This window comes from Eptatretus burgeri, chromosome 20 (genome assembly GCF_056783735.1).
Source record: "Eptatretus burgeri isolate ZD-2024b chromosome 20, Ebu_testis_v1, whole genome shotgun sequence".
Lineage (NCBI taxonomy): Eukaryota > Metazoa > Chordata > Myxini > Myxiniformes > Myxinidae > Eptatretus > Eptatretus burgeri.
In genome coordinates, this window is record NC_140980.1 from 1,712,769 (window position 1) to 1,729,325 (window position 16,557).

At 44.1% G+C, this 16,557-nt stretch overlaps 1 protein-coding gene across 4 annotated transcripts in view; it reads left to right on the forward strand.

Annotated features, from left to right (window-relative positions):
* The window catches only part of LOC147008286 (uncharacterized), a 209,241-nt gene that overhangs the window by 44,019 nt on the left and 148,665 nt on the right, over positions 1-16,557 (forward strand). The gene's annotated exons all lie outside the window — the stretch shown is intronic.

Here is a 16,557-nt window from a genome sequence, read left to right on the forward strand (position 1 = left end):
TGCTTCTCGTCTGAATATTGCATGACTGCCTTGGCTGTATATACGTGTGCTTATAATAAATGTGCTTGGTTTGAATGTATCCCATTCGTTGCGTCCTCTTTCCCCTTTTGAAAATGCCATCTTGCATCGTGGAATAATTAGTTGGGTTTTAAAACACCCGGTAAATAGAATCGGATCCGGCGAGGTCGGCGATAATACCCGCTCGGTTATCGCTGTAGAACGGAACGGACCGTTAAGCGATTCGTGTCCCAAGCCGACCTGCGCCGAGGTACCGCCCCTCGGTAGGTTACCCGCGCGAGTACTTAGGTATATCGATATTCGGCGAGTGACCATATTTCGCGCGGGTAGAATACGGACTGGGCTGTGGTGAGGTTAAAAGCTCACCCGTGACTGGTTTCTGGCGTGGTTCCAGAAAGTCACGACTGAATTGTCCGACCGGTGGGCGACGTGGTTGCGATTAGAGGTACGCAGCCGATCGCACGCCGGCGGGCGCGAATTCGCAACAATATAATTCTCTTTACCCACCCCACCTCAACCCCTCACCTTCCTCTTTTTTTTTCATCCTCTCTCTTTCCCAATCTCTCTCACCCCCTCCTCGCAACCCCCCTCCCATGGTATAGCAACGTTTGGTGAGGCATAGCTCTCCCAACCTCCCCCCCCTTCCGAGCTTCCCCTCCCTCCTGCCTCCTCTCTTTCCCTTCCATCCCTCTCTCGACCCCCCTCCTGAATACCACCCCCCGGGTCAGCTAAGCGACGGGTTGTATTTGCTCGTATTTAATGATGTAAACATGTGGTTATTTTTATTTCCGTATTCACCCTAACGTTTTTTGAATTTTTATATTGTTCCAGATTAGGGATATGAGATACAGGGCAGAGGTAAAGTGATGATACATTGTTTTTCCTCATTTATATCGGACAATGATGAGATAACACCTTTAATATGTTGTTATTGCAGAGGCTACCTATGAAAAGAAAATTGACGCTGTGGAAATTAATGGATAGGATTGTTATTGTAAGTATTTAGATTTTTTTTCTTCAAACAATAATATATTAGGCACATTGCGTTATCTTTTTTATTTTACAGTGCAGATTTATTAATATATTTTTGGTTTTGTTTGTTTGTTTGCAGCCAGGAAAAAGGCAACGAATCTGCGATACCAAAGAACCGGACGACACGATCCGTTCTAAATTTCGAAACGAAATTAAAAACAAAAATATGTGACAACATCAAAAGTCATGGAAGTTACGGATTTAGAAAAAAAAATTATCTCAGTAAAATTATGTGTGTGTATATGTATATATGGGTGTGCATGTGTAAAACTGTATCGTCGAAGGTCAAGGTTGAAGTCTAAGGTCAAGGTTGAAGTCGAAGGTCGAAGGTCAAGGTCCATCTAAAAAGTAACGGGACTGAGCCTGCTGTGTGCTCCACTTGCACAACTTGAATGAACGGGTTGCGTCACTGTCTTTCGCAACATTCCAGCAATATATATGATTGGTGATGGTTGACTGCGCTCATTGTGTGATTTTTTTTTTACAGGTCGTGCTTTAAGGCCCGGTCACACCTTGACGTTTTAGCCAACGTATGCCGATTTTTGAATTTTTTTTCTAAAACGCTGGTAAACGTCGAATACGTTATGGGTAAGTTTTGATAACATTGAGAGCACGCTGAAAAACACTGCCATACGTCGTTGTACGCTGGCTTTAAACGTTGTACATTTTGGTTGTCCTCAAATTTTTTCATGCTTGAAATTTCACGACGTATGCCGGCGTATGACTCACACGTTCCGCTATGCTGGCCACAAGTTGTATGCACGGTCTGCGATCGTTGACAGACGTCAACACATGCTACTTGTAAGTTAATCATAAGTTGAGACACGCCGAGGTAATGTTTACAGAGATGCCAACTTTTGGAAATCAGAATTAGGGAGGATTTTCAACCGACACCAAATAATGTGCGCGAAGCGCACATCTCGAGCGCGGAGCGCTCGACCCTTGCGGCGGGGTCCAGGGCCCGCCTTAGGGCCCTGGAAGCTCTGGGGTTCTAGACGCTCTCTAGTGCCCTCTGAGCCCTATGTTGGAGCATTTAACATGTTAAGAATTCCCACTTTTTGAACAAAAAAGGGGAAAATTGTGCACTTTTTAATGTTACATGTATGTTAATATTAGTAAGTTAGGGGACAATCAAAGATTAACAAAAAGCACAAAAGAAGCAATATTTTTCTTACCTTACTGGCTGGTACTACTGCTGCTTGCTTTTTCCATGGCAGCTTTGCTGAGTGACAGCTGTGTGGCTCTTTTAGCCCTTCTGATTATGTCTTTGCTGTATTCTCTCTGGTAGCAAGGGGTGTTATGAGCTAGTTTTTCAATTAAGAGAGCTTCCAGGGTTTTGACACTCAAATTGGGACGAAATTCAGTATGATTCTTCCGTACAAGACTGAGTGCCCGCTCACATGATGCGTTCGAATGAGGAATGACCAAGATTCCCTTCATCACTTTGCTCAAATTAGGATACTTCTTGGCACCAGTGCAGGGATCTGTGAGCTGTGAAATCCGATGCCACTGCTCATCCACTCTCACTGTCTCGGTAGCAATTGTAGCTATGGAGGCGTCTGCCTGGTAGTGAGCGAATTCACTCTCAAGACTGTCTATGTCACTATCACCGCCACTGAACAGACAGGGGAATTTCTTGATGAAAACTCCACACAGTCAAACCCCACTTCTTGGTGTAGCTTAACATCCAGCACCTGAGCATGCTTGGCTAATTCATCATCTAGCGGCCAGGTTTTGAAGATGTAATTGCAGGCTTTCACATAATATGAGCGAACTGCACTGAAGAAACCTTGGATGTCTGACTCACTCAGAGTGAAGGTGGATTTCTTGAGACTCCTTTGTTCCCTTATATACAGTTTGGCATCGTTCCCAATCATGAGGTCCTCATCATTCTTCTGATGATTTCTGTCAGAGAAGGGTACATTTACCAGAGCAAACCGATGACACCGATGGTTTCAAAACCATACGAAGATATCTTTCAGAAGACCATTCAATTCTCCGTGCAGGAGATGAATACAGGGTCTCGTCTCTTTGGAGCAGAAGATTCCCCTTCTCAAAAAGCTTGTTAGCATATCGAAGGAAGAAAACAATAGAGTTTTGTTTGTAGAGACAAGAACATCCTGTTGACACGTTTTTCTCTAGATTCCTGCACAGTGTTTGAGGAAGATGCGCTTTTAGTTGTAGAACTCGTAGTACACTTAGCCGCAGGGCGATCACACTTGCGTTTACTGCCAGCAGAAGAGGTCAGACTCGTAGTACCAGATCCAATTTTACGTTTGAGGAGAGAGCTTGAGGTAGGTGCAGCCAAGGAAGAAGACCTCTGATTCGAAGGTTTTGCTGAGCTTCTATCAAGTGATTTGGCAAAAGCAGAACTTAACTTGGGTCCTTCTTTGCCTGTAGATGGGACTATCACAGTCTTTCTCGACTCTGAAGGGATCTGCTTTGTAGATGAACGTGATGAAGGGCCGGTGATGCTACCTGCTCTCAGCATTGGTTTTGGTGCTGTCCCTGCTGTCTTCGCAGCAGATACTGCAGTGGTAGTGGTGAATATGCTGCTCCACTAGTGCTTGATCCTGCAGTGCCAGTACTGGCAGTAGATACAGTGCCGTCCTTCTTGCTCGTTGTTAGAGTCTTGGCTACAGTTGGTTGCATTTTTCTTCGGACTTCTTCTTTGAAGAAGAGGCGAAGTGGCTCCCACTGTTCAATCAGCCTGTCTAGGCACTGACCAAGGGACAGCCACCTTGTTGCGACATGCTTCAGAATCTTGTGTGTCGGGGCATCACAGAGTTCTTGCAGTGCTTTCACTCCTTTGACGCGTTTACTACTTTTGTCCAAGTAGTAGTAAATATCGATGAGAAAGTCATCTAATTCAATGGGTAAGGCCTGAGCCGTCTTCTTGGCCGTATTGTGCATCATATGGCAAGGGCATCCCATGATGTAGCACTCGTGATTTTGTTTGTGGATATAAGCAGCGACTCCTTTGTGCTTGCCCACCATGACAGAGGCATTATCAGCACAAAAGGAAACACAATTTCCCCACGGAATTTTCCTGTCACTGAACTCATGATCAAGCAGTTTGAAAATGTTTTCTCCAGTGGAATCTTGTTTGCACGCAGGCAAACTTAGCAAACCTTGCTTCACAATCCCAGCACTGTTGTCATAGTACGAAATCAGGACAGGATATAGCTGGGCCTCACCACTGTCATTGCTACCGTCTGTAGCTAGGCTAAATGGAGCTAGTCTAGCAATATCGGCAATAGATGAAGCAGTAACATTTGACAACTCACCAATTACACTGGTCAACAACAAATTTGTTGTCTGCATTTTTTAAGCTGATTTAGGACGAATCTGATGCGCTGAATCCAAAACTCACATTAGTTTTGTTCAATCAGGTCAAGTTTTTGAGATATGGCCACATGTCGTTTTTTACATTTTTGTTCACATGTACGCATGTGTGGAGCATTTTAGAAGAAGTTGGTGGGGTAAAATGTCATGTCAAATAATTGTTTTAATTGGAAATAATTATTTTAATGACAAGAAGTATTCAGGTACGATAGTTCTAGGTGATTATGTCGAAAAGGGATCAGTTTGAAGTCATAAAACCTCAAAATCTTCCAAAATTGGTGAGGCAAAGCATAAAGTTCGTGGATCAAAACTAAAGTTAATGGGGCAGATTTTGTAATAATGTGATACAAAAAAGTTGTATTTCTTGAAATAACGAACTCTGAAGAATGTACAATACCTACATGCACCAATTTATGACATGCGCTTCTGCTCAAGCTTGGAGTGCCACAGTACGAACCCAAAGATTGGAGACTGTTCATTGACAGCAGCAAGCGATCACTGAAATGTGTTCTGCTACACAACGGCAACCAGTTTGCCTCTGTACCCATCGCTCACTCGACTACACTGAAGGAGAAGTATGAAGCGGTGAAGTACGTGCTGGAGAAAATTGGTTATGATCAGCATAAGTGGTTTATTTGTGTTGACCTGAAGATGGTGAACTTTTTGTTGGGACAACAGTCTGGCTTCACCAAGTACCCATGTTTTCTGTGCATGTGGGATAGTAGGGACCGTGCTCAGCATTACACGAAGAAGGACTGGCCTGTGCGGGAGGAATTGGTGCCATGCAAAGAAAGGAACGTCATCAACGACCCTCTGGTGGACAGAGACAGAATACTCTTCCCACCGCTGCACATCAAGCTCGGCTTTATCAAGCAGTTCACCAAGGCTCTGGACAAAGATGGTGACTGCTTCACTTACTTGTGCCAGGCTTTTCCAGGATTGACCATGGAGAAGTTGAAAGCTGGCATCTTTGATGGTTCTCAGATCCGTCAGCTCATCAGAGATCCAGAGTTCAAAAACTCAATGAATGAAGTGGAACTGGAAGCGTGGAAGACATTTGTTTTGGTAGTGAAGAACTTTCTTGGCAACAATAAGGCCAGAAACTACGCAGAACTTGTCAACAACATGCTGACTGCTTTCAGAAACCTGGGCTGCAACATGAGCATCAAGATGCACTACCTATTTTCACATATGAACCGGTTTCCTGAGAACCTGGGTTCAATGAGTGACGAGCAGGGGGAGAGATTCCATCAGGACATGAAGGAGATGGAGACCAGGTATCAGGGTCGCTGGGACGCAGTCATGATGGCTGACTACTGTTGGAATCTGAAGAGAGACCTCCCTGCCGCTGAACATTCCAGGAGTTCGAAGAAACGGAAGTTCAAGCCCTGAAGTTTGAACAGTGGTGACGCAACATGCAATTTACTTGTACTTACCTTTATCAATGCCCACCATTCAGATGACAGTAATCGATGTTTCTATCATGTAATCAATAAATGTTGATGGCAAAACATTTTTTTTTTTCTTAAAAACATGTTTAGGATGATATGTGTTGACAAAAATCAGCTGATAATGCCACAAAAATGTAATTGATTTTGTCACAAGATCTGATTTTTTCAAATCAACTTAGCACAAAAACCTGACCTGATGGAGAGAAACGGATGCCATTTCCTGATTCAGCAGTGCCAGAATACCCTAATTCACTTGTAGAAATATAGACAACATTCAGAAAGTAAAAAATTGTTGACCAGTGTTCTTTTTTTCTTCTTTGTTCTTGTTCTTTTTTTTTTGTTCTTTTTTTTTTTTTTTTTTTTTTTTTTTTTTTTTTTTTTTTTTTTTTTTTTGTTCTTGCACATCTTGCACATCTTGCAAGTTTTTGTTCTTGCACATCCATACTTTGAAGCAACTTTTGAATCTGGAAACATCTTTTGAAATAGAGGTCCAGCATGATCTGAGACTGATATGGGCAAGTTATGTTCCACAATAAATCCACTAAAGAGAAGTTCCGCTCGGGTAACATCCTCTTCCTCGCTTGTCCCTTGTTTGGTGAAATAATTCAGAAGTGTACCGGTACTCGTGCTCGAAGATCTCTCCTTTGCAATGTCCGTGTGCCGTTTGCTTCCAACGTGCTTCCGAATATCATCGCGACCTCCGTGCTCAACTGAAATATCAACGCTGCATACTGTACAATACTAATACGCATGATGAATTCCTCTTTCAGACTTTCGAATACACGGGTATTGGAGACTGTATTCGGTCTTCTACTCTGAGACCATTTCTTGGTCTTCGTAAGCTTCTTTCTGCCATTTCGTAATCAACATCGAGGGCTTGAAGCATCGGTAACTTCGAAGTCGATGTTCCACAGCTGCAGCGCGACTCGTAGAACTCTAGCGGCTGTTAAACACCGCACGGTGGTCGCGACCGCCGGGCTGGTACGGGGCCCAGCTGCATGCAGTGAGCGTATCGCATGCATATACACTGTGCATACATACCGCATGCACTGTATTGCACACATACCGCATGCACTAAATCTCAGTGCATGATCGCATGTTTGTGATCCAGACCCAATGTTTCGCTGTTCCTCATTTGAATTTGCAATTTTTTACGTACAATTTGGTAGCAGCGAACGTTATGGAGTTACCACATGCTATACGTAGCAGACGATGCTTTTCATTCAATTCTCATACTAGTACATTCTGATTAGTGAACAGTGCAAAAATATCAAAATTTCGGGAGGATAAGGATAGTGATCGTAAGGGCGGGAGTTTGGGTGAATTTTCGGAATCCTCCCGATGAAATCGGGAGGGTTGGCATTGCTGTGTTTAGCGTACCTGAAACTTATTTCTAGCCTATGATTAACGTGTTGTTGGCACGTTACGCGATCGTTGCCACACATCGACAGACGTTACTTTTAATTTACTCATAAGCTGAAAGACGTTGGTATAATGGATCGTCCTTGCGTCCACGGCCATGGCCACGGCCAGGACACTAATTTGCAGCATTCTTCAAACTTTTCTTCGGCATGACGAGGATGTTCACACTTCGATGTCTAGCTTGGCTATGATTCCAATTGTCCATCGGCAGCGTCTATTTAAAATAGTCGAGTTTGAGCGTTTTAACACGTTCAAAAGAGGCTTCAAATTTCCAAACCCCAGCGTAAAAAAACAAAGGCGAGTGACAGCAATTTAAATCGTTCATTGTAAACAATGAAAATAGTTGAGTGGTACCGTTTAAAAGTCGTTGAGTGAAAAAAAAATCCAATTGTTGAGCGCAAGCGTCTACTTTCAATAGTGGAGTTTGAGCGATTTAACACGTTCAATAGAAACGATTAAAATTTCCGAGCACCAGCGTCAAAAAACAAAGGCGAGTGACAGCAATTTAAATCGTTCATTGTAAACAATGAAAATAGCTGAGTGGTACCGTTTAAAAGTCGTTGAGTGTAAAAAAATTCCAATTGTTGAGCGCAAGCGTCTACTTTCAATATTGGAAATGCAGCCATTTAAATCGTTGAGTGGCAGCCTATGAATAGCAAACCCTACGTCACCGGCAAAGATAAACTGCCGCACGATATGGATAAGTTAGGCTATCGTTGGGCATAGTTTGTGAACGCCGGCTTCACGATAATTATTCGTTGGTATATCGTATCTATAAGTAATCAAAGCGCTCTATGCACATTATTAGCTCATTGTGCATTTGTCCAACCCGTTATGAATAGACCTAAATCGTAAAAACAAGCTATAGCTCATTGTTGAAAAAGCCCCATAAAAAATTAGCCGCGAAGAACTTCGAACAATGGTGCAAAGATGTCTCCTACCTGTGGACACGCGGACGCAAGGACGATCCATCATAACCCACACCCTCCCCCTCACACTCACCTACTACTGCCAACATGAACAAACTACTACTAATACTAATACTAATACTGATACTGACACTGTTACTGCTGACATGGACATCGACTAAAAAAGTACTCGAAAACACTGTTGGGTTCCCCTTTTATAAGCAGCATTTTTATATACCAATTCCCAAAACCGCTGGGAACACGTCTTTATATGACAGTTGTAAGCTAGAAACACGTTAATTTTTTTTTTTTGTCGACCTGAAGACGTCATTGGAATACGTCTACATACGTCGATGTGTGTTGGGACTACGTAAAGAATTGGTTCAAAGTACGTCAAACATAAGTTAGAAATAAGTTTCGCGTAAAAAAGACATTACCGCGACGTGTTTCGACTTATGAGTAGCTTATAAGTAGCCTTTGTGGACGTGTGTAAGCGTCCGCATATCGTGTGTACAACTTATCCCCATCGCATGCGGAACGTGTGTCATACGCCGAGTACGTCGTAAAATTTTGAACATGTTTAAAATTTCTTGACGTACTCTACTTACTACGACGTATGATAGCGTACTTTAGCGTTCTACTCACGTATACCAAACTTACTCATACCGTATTTGACGTGCCCCAACGTTTTAGACACATTTTTCTTAGGTCGGCATACGCTGGCAAGATCGCCAAGGTGCGACCGCGATGTTGACACTTCCATTTCTACGGCAGTTATGATTCGAATCGTTGTGCGTCAGCCTTTTAATAGGCTACGTCACGACATCGTCGGCGATGCGTGCAACGCGCTATGCCTAAGTTAGACTATCGTTGGGCATCGGTTGTGTAGGCCGACAACAGGTTCAGCATTCGTTGGTATAAGTTATCTATAACACAACGAAACGTTCTGTGTCCGTAACCAATGCGTTATACATAAGACCAAGTCGCTATGAATACGTCCGAATCTTTTAAAAAAAACATCAAAAGTTCAACGTAAGCCAGCGTTTTACATACATTGTAATACGTTGCCATCGCTGGCTAAAACGTCAAGGTGTGACCGGGCCTTTACACGTTGTCTTGTCTGAGTCGTCGCGCTATGAGTCGTGAGCAGAGAGCCAATCTGAAGTTTCTTGCCAGGCTTGGTAAAACACCTTCCGAATCCTTCGCAATGCTGCAGCAAGTCTACGGGGAAGAAACAATGTCACGTACACGTGCATTTGAATGGCACAAGAGGTTCAAAGAGGGACGGGGGGAGGTTGAAGACGATCCACGGTCTGGAAGACCTTTAACGAGCAGAACGGCGGACAACATCTTGCGTGTGAAGCAGATGGTGCGTGCAGATCATCAACTTACGGTCCGGATGATTTCTGAGGAACTTTCCATCAACAAGGACACTGTCTGGAGCATCATCACTGAAAATCTCGAAATGCGCAAGGTGTGCGCAAAGATGGTCCCCAAGCTGTTGTCCGAGGACCAGAAACAGCAAAGAGTCACTGTCTGTCAAGATCGAGCACCTCGAGGACGATCAAGACCTGCTCGGGAGTGTCATTACTGGCGATGAATCATGGATATTCGAATACGATCCCGAGACCAAACGGCAGAGTCATCAGTGGAAAAGTCTGGCATCACCAAGACTAAAGAAAGCAAGGATGTCGAGGTCGAAGGTCAAGGCGATGCTCATCGCGTTTTTTGACATCAAGGGCATCGTCCACTTCGAGTTTCTACCACAGGGTGAAACAGTGAATCAATACGTGTCCAAGGAGATCCTCCGGCGCCTCATGAGATCAGTCCGGGACAAGAGGAGGGATCTGTGGGAGAACGACGCCTGGGTGCTCCGCCATGACAACTTCCCTGCTCACAGTGCCCTGAGCATCCGACAGTGCCTGGCGAAGAGGAACGTGCTAACTCTGGAGCAACCCTCGTATTCGCCAGACTTGGCACCTTGTGATTTTTTCCTATTCCCTCAGCTCAAGGGAGTGATCAAGGGGACCGGATTTCCTAATGTGGAGGCCATCAAAAGGGCTGTGACAATGGAGCTCCGGAGGATTCCAGAAGAAGAAGTGATGATGAAACTGAAAGTGATGATGATGATGTTGACTACTGACTATAAAGTATTAAACTGAAATTAACTTTGTGATTTACTATAAATAGAACCAGTTATGTGTATGTCATTCATGTTGACACTAAATGTTAGCAGCTAGATGTGTAGAATCTCTAGTCTCGTAATTAATTAGTATGACCATATATTAGAGTGGTAGTAATTAGAGTAGAATGTGTAGTATAGTAGGTAGGTATAGAATGTGTAATACTAGTATACTGAACAAAAATATAAACGCACCAACCTAAATATGTAAGTCAAGATTGCCATTATGGGAAAATGGTCAAACCGATGATATGTTTGAGCAATGGTTCCTTTGTTTTGCTCAAGACAGATGTTCCCATTGAAATTGACCACTCTGAGTGTGTGGACTCACACGTTGAGTAATCCTTCCCATGAGCACCATGGGGCTTAACAGAGTGATGGTCAGTGAGCGTGACCAGGACACAAACACTCCCTATAGCTTGCCCTATAAAAGGCCTCCCCAAAATGTGGACTGGTGCCAAATGTCAACATGCCACAGATGTCACAAATCTTGAGGGAGCGCGCCATTGGCATGCTGAATGCTGGGACGTCAGTACGGGCCGTTGCAGCACACTTCAATGTCCACCACTCCACCATTAGCCGCCTGAGAACGCGCCTCAGAGAGACTGGAAGCACCGTGAACCGCCCACATGCCCGGCGACCACGTGTGACCACCGCCGGTCAGGATCGTCACATGAAGCTGCAACATCTCCGGGATCGACTCTGACCGGCCACGAGGACTGCCGATGAGACTGTCGGGCTGCATAACAGGCGCATTTCAGCCCAGACGGTGCGTAACCGCTTGAGGGAGGCCAACCTCCGAGCCCGCCGACCACACCGGGGACTCGACCTCACTGCAGTCCGGCGTCAGACCCGACTGAACTGGGCCAATGTTCACTTGCGCTGGACCCTCGCACAATGGAGGAGAGTGCTGTTCACCGATGAGTCGCGGTTCCAGCTGTATCGGGCTGATGGCGGACTCCGCGTCTGGCGTCGGGCTGGGGAGCGCTACACTGACGCCAATGTCCTTCGTCGGGTGTCACACGGTGGTGCCAGTGTTATGGTGTGGGCAGGCATATGCCATGGAGAGCGCACTCGGCTTCATTTCATTGAAGGCAACTTGAACGGGCAGCGGTACAGGGACGAGATACTCAGACCCATCGTCGTGCCGTTTGTGCGTCTTCACCATGTGACGTTTCAGCACGACAATGTTCGCCCCCATGTTGCCAGGATCTGCATGGACTTCCTCGGTGAGGAGGACATTGATGTCCTCGACTGGCCTCCATATTCTCCCGACATGTCGCCCTTCGAGCACCTTTGGGACGTTCTTGATCGACGCGTACGACAACGTTACGCAGTCCCAGAGAACGTCCGCCAGCTCCGTGTGGCTCTCCAGGAGGAATGGGAAAACATCCCTCAGGCCACCATCGATAATCTGGTGATGTCCATGCGCCGGAGATGCACCGCTCTGCGCGACGCCAACGGTGGACACACCCGCTACTGACTGTGTGAACTCTGACAGTGACACCTCGTTGTGTTGGCTGTTGTAGCGCAAAGACTGTCGCCAGAATTCTCAAGGAACTCTTTGAAATTTAATGCTCAATTGTCATGGATTCTATAAACAAATTGTTGTGAAGATTTAGTATTAATGAGTTCGAGGTAAAATAGTAGCAATCGCTTGGTGCGTTTATATTTTTGTTCAGTATACATTGTTTAACACATTTCAACAAACTGCATGAATATATGCACAAATGTGAATTTTCTGTAATAATCACCTTGCTTTAAGACTGCATCGCTTCCTGAAAGTATTGTCATATACAATGTAGATTAGAACCACCCACCCCTCTAGACTAATGGGAGAAGTGATTTTTAAAAATGCATTCCCCCCCCTCTGTGACCAACCAGCCACTCACCCACTCACCATAAGAAAGTACTTTAGGGAAGTGATGCAGACTTATGATATGACCCACAATACATTTAGGTATTATATAAAAAGTGCAACATCATGTTGTCTTTCGAACCACCTGGATCTATACTGGAATTGTCCCCAACTATTTTATATTTCATAACAAGAGTTTATCATGTTTTTCCCTGAAATACACTGCAAAACAATGAGCATATAATTATATTTACTTGATATATGTATATGATTCCACATTATACAGCTTATTGTTAGTGATGTTAGTAAGTTTACATACGATCCAAGCAAAGCATATTTATCTATGTATGCTAACAATGCCTTAAAATCTATATCAAATGTCTAAAATAGTATGCTCATGTGTTTATAGTCACTGAGAGGCTCATTTTGAGGTGTCACATGCTATATTAATGTACAAAAAAAAAAAAAAATAGTATGCTTTTTTAGCTAATTTAGGGTCATATCAAAATTGGGTCTAAAATTCAAAAAAATAATAAAATTAAAACTTCCCAACATCGTTGTTTTGTTAGAAGGAACATGAAACATGTTAGAAGGAACAAAGAACATGAAAAACATGAGAAACAACAGTTGGCAAAGAAAAAATACAGGATTACACATGGCCCTACACTACACCCTTACTCACCATCCCATTCATATTCCGTTCCACTCGCTCCCTAACAGCTAACCCTAACCATAACAGGTCCAGATCTTCACTGAGTCATTTTATATTGGTTGACAAGCAAAACAGATTAGTGTACTGTAATGTCAGAAGTGCTGGTTCTCACAGCTGCCTCTCGCCATCACCTTTTTGTATGCTTCCCGAAGTTAAACATCACTTGTAGTATTATTTGATCTCCATTGTATTACACGTGCACAGTATTACAGTAATACTCGAAAGTTTAAAGTGATGTATGGAGTATTGCAATAATACAATACAATAGTATTGTTATATTGTAATAGAGGAGAGAGTCACCCACCTGTCCCTCAGGGGCAAAATTGTTCCAGCTTGAGGATCAGGTGGAACGGCAACGTGAACTTCTCCGCCATGATCAACCCTCCCCATCTGATAAATTGGTTCGCAAGCTTGAGAGCCGAACTTTGAGGTGAGATGATGATGGGGAGGGGGGGGGGAGGGTTGGGATTTCAGGATTTTTGAATCGTTGGCGGTCAGCTTGTCATCCACGGCTTTTTGTTGGTCAGTTTTGATATGTTTCAATTTGTACAGCTCACTTGGATTGTTTGGTACTCAGTCTGAACAGAATGAATAAACTCTGTGATGAGCTCGAGGAAGAGAAAACATTCCTTCAGGAAAGGACTCTGCCGATAAAAGGCATCCCTCCACCACTCCCATGACCTTCTCTCTCCCCGACCCCACCCGTCCACTCTCACTGCAGTTTGCAGGAGCCACGAATCACAAACAATGGCGCAGGTGAATGATCCTGTGGAAAAGAGGGCGACGTCGACCCTATACTAACCCACGTCCGTGGAACGACGGAACTGGGAAACCCCTGCCGGTTCTACGTGCAAGGCCACGACCCACATGACACGCCAATACGACCATGGCCGCGAATGGTCGGGACACACCCGAATGGTCGGGACATACCCCTACAGGTAATGCCTGAGAGTCTCAATGGGGAGATATTCACCACACGCATCACACACAACACACACCAACGACGAAGCCATGCTCATGCCAAGACTTATTTACAATTCCAAACTGTGGCCCATGGTGAACACCACCGTTTACATTGTATGCCGTGTGACGTAACATTAACTTCGACCATGCCCGCTGCCGCACGGGTGTCCCAATCCCATCTGTGAGACGGCACACCTCCGCCCCTTCCGAACCCTCTCCTGTCCCCTCTGTCCACCCGCTGCACACCTCTGCTCCCATTGACCGCGGTGTGCAGGAGCGACAGATCTAAGCCGGCGGTGCAGGTGAGTGATCCTGGGGAAAGAGTGGAGTTCTGTCGACCCTGTTCCTGTTCTCGCCCGCTGGTCCTCCATGGAACGAGGGTGCAGTTGACCCCGATCGGTTCTAGTGTTGCGAACAAGCCCGTGACCCACACGACATATGCCAGTGCGACCATGGCCACAAAAGGTGGGGACACGCCGCAGCCTCCAGGTACGTCCAGTGCGTTTAGACGGGTAGGTATGCACCGAGCACATCACACACAACATGCACGAATAGACAGTCCCAACAATACGTCAAATTTGTTTTTCCTTGACACTCAGTTCTAATTCTTGAGAAATTATATTTTAAGACATTCTGTGAAATTTTTTTTTTTTTATCCAAAACTCAGTATTTCCGATAGATGTGGAATTTGATTTTTCATTTTCAATAAAATGTAAAGACGACCTCCCTCTGAAATTGTATTTCGGCCTTATTGTGTCCTTATTTCAAAAACTAAATGTCTTCTGTGACTTTTGTGAATAAATATCATTAATACCTGTCAAAAATTTGTTTATAAACTATGTGTAACAATTGATTATATTATATATAAATGCTTTTGTAATTTTACAATGGACATTGTAATGTACAATTATTTAGTTTTATTCAATTGTGTAAGGTATATTTATGTCGCTCATATATGGCGATATATCTCGGTAATTATGTATCGCAGTAATGTTCTTAAACAGTTGTTTCATTTCCAGATAGATAACAAAGAGAGATTGTAAGCCATCATGGTTCTAAAACGAAGAAGAGAAGACGGGGAAGGCCGGAGCAGTGAGAGCACAGTCGGCACACTCAGTTCTACGACAACCACTCCAAGTAGGACACTGAGGTCAGACAGAAGAAGGCTGTGGTTGCTGGGATATCCTCTTCATCACTTTTCTCCCAACACAATAATTTGCCAACTCGAGCAGAGGTGATTCGGCGTTATGTTTGCATCAGAAGGAAGGCCAAGAGAAAAAAATGCAACATGTGAGGAAGTAGTCAGCTGCCCACAGAACAACTCAAGATCTGAGCATCCTCTCAATATAGTCTGAGACAACAGTGACACCCCATGTCAGCTATCAGATGGCACAGGGGGAACTTGCATGCTGAAGGCTTTGGTGCAGCTCTGGTATGACAGTGGGTTCCCTCAGGAGGTTCTTCAAAATCAAAGAACAATCAGGTAATTCATATTTATGAATTATAGAGACTATTATCTGCTATTTAAATTTTGAGACCTGTATTTGAATTATTATAAAAGTTAATATTTTATCTTTACATTTTGTAAGTGTCTAATAAACTATATTAATCTGGACAACAAAAGAACAGCAGACCAGAAAAAAAGAAGACAAACTTTTCTTGCAGATGTTACTCAGGGGAGACGTTCCAAAGAATGGCAACAGTGATCATGAGTATGACAAACAGGTGAAGAAAGTGTCAGTCAGGTACGAGGAGCAAGAAGGAAAAGAGAACGAAAGTCTGTTCCAAGTCGGGATCTTGATGAATCATTGTCAGAAACTGAAGTCTCTCTCCATTCTGAAGCTTCAGAATCTGAATATTTCGACTTAGAGGAAGAAAGAGAGAAACAAGAGAAAGAGAAACACAAGGATAAAGAAGAAAAAGGAGACAAAAGATTGGGGGTAATGACAAGCTTGTATTGGAGGTGACACCAAATAAGCTCATTGCAGCAACTGTTGGAACAGCAGCAAGATTTGGTGCTGGTTCATGGTTGGCTGACTTTTACAGAGCTGCTGGAGTTGACCTCCAGGAGTTGACCTGATGGGGGATATGCAAGAAACCTCCAACTAAATAGACGTGCATGGTGATGACGTGTCTCCCACAACTCAAAAGGACAGTATGAGATGCAATATGCAGGCATATCACACTATTCTTGGACACATTTGGAGGGTGGGAGGGGGATTTTCCAGGATGCTTGGGGAGGGTGGGCAGTTACAAGATGGAGAACTTGAGAAACCGTCCACTGTTATCCTTGACATTCCCATGATGCAATTTGTTATTGTGGAAAATTCCCATTTACTTGATTTGCAAACTCTCCATGCTTGGACTAATGTCTCCCACCCCCACTGTTGATGGTACTTTTTAAAGTGGATCCAGGAACATTCCATGAAGCTCCTTGGTTTGACCAGCACGATGGGGTTTTATTTTTGTTGTGATTGAACCTACCAGGTATTCCTTGTCTTGGCCTGCTGCTGACGGTCATCTCTGCACTCTCATTTTCCCTCTCCTCTCTCGCCGTCGCCCAACTACAGAACCTGCATCCACTCCAAATCTGCTTCTTCCAATGCATTTTCCAGGTTTTGGTGATTGTGCTTGCACTCATATTCGTCCGGTATCATTAATTACAT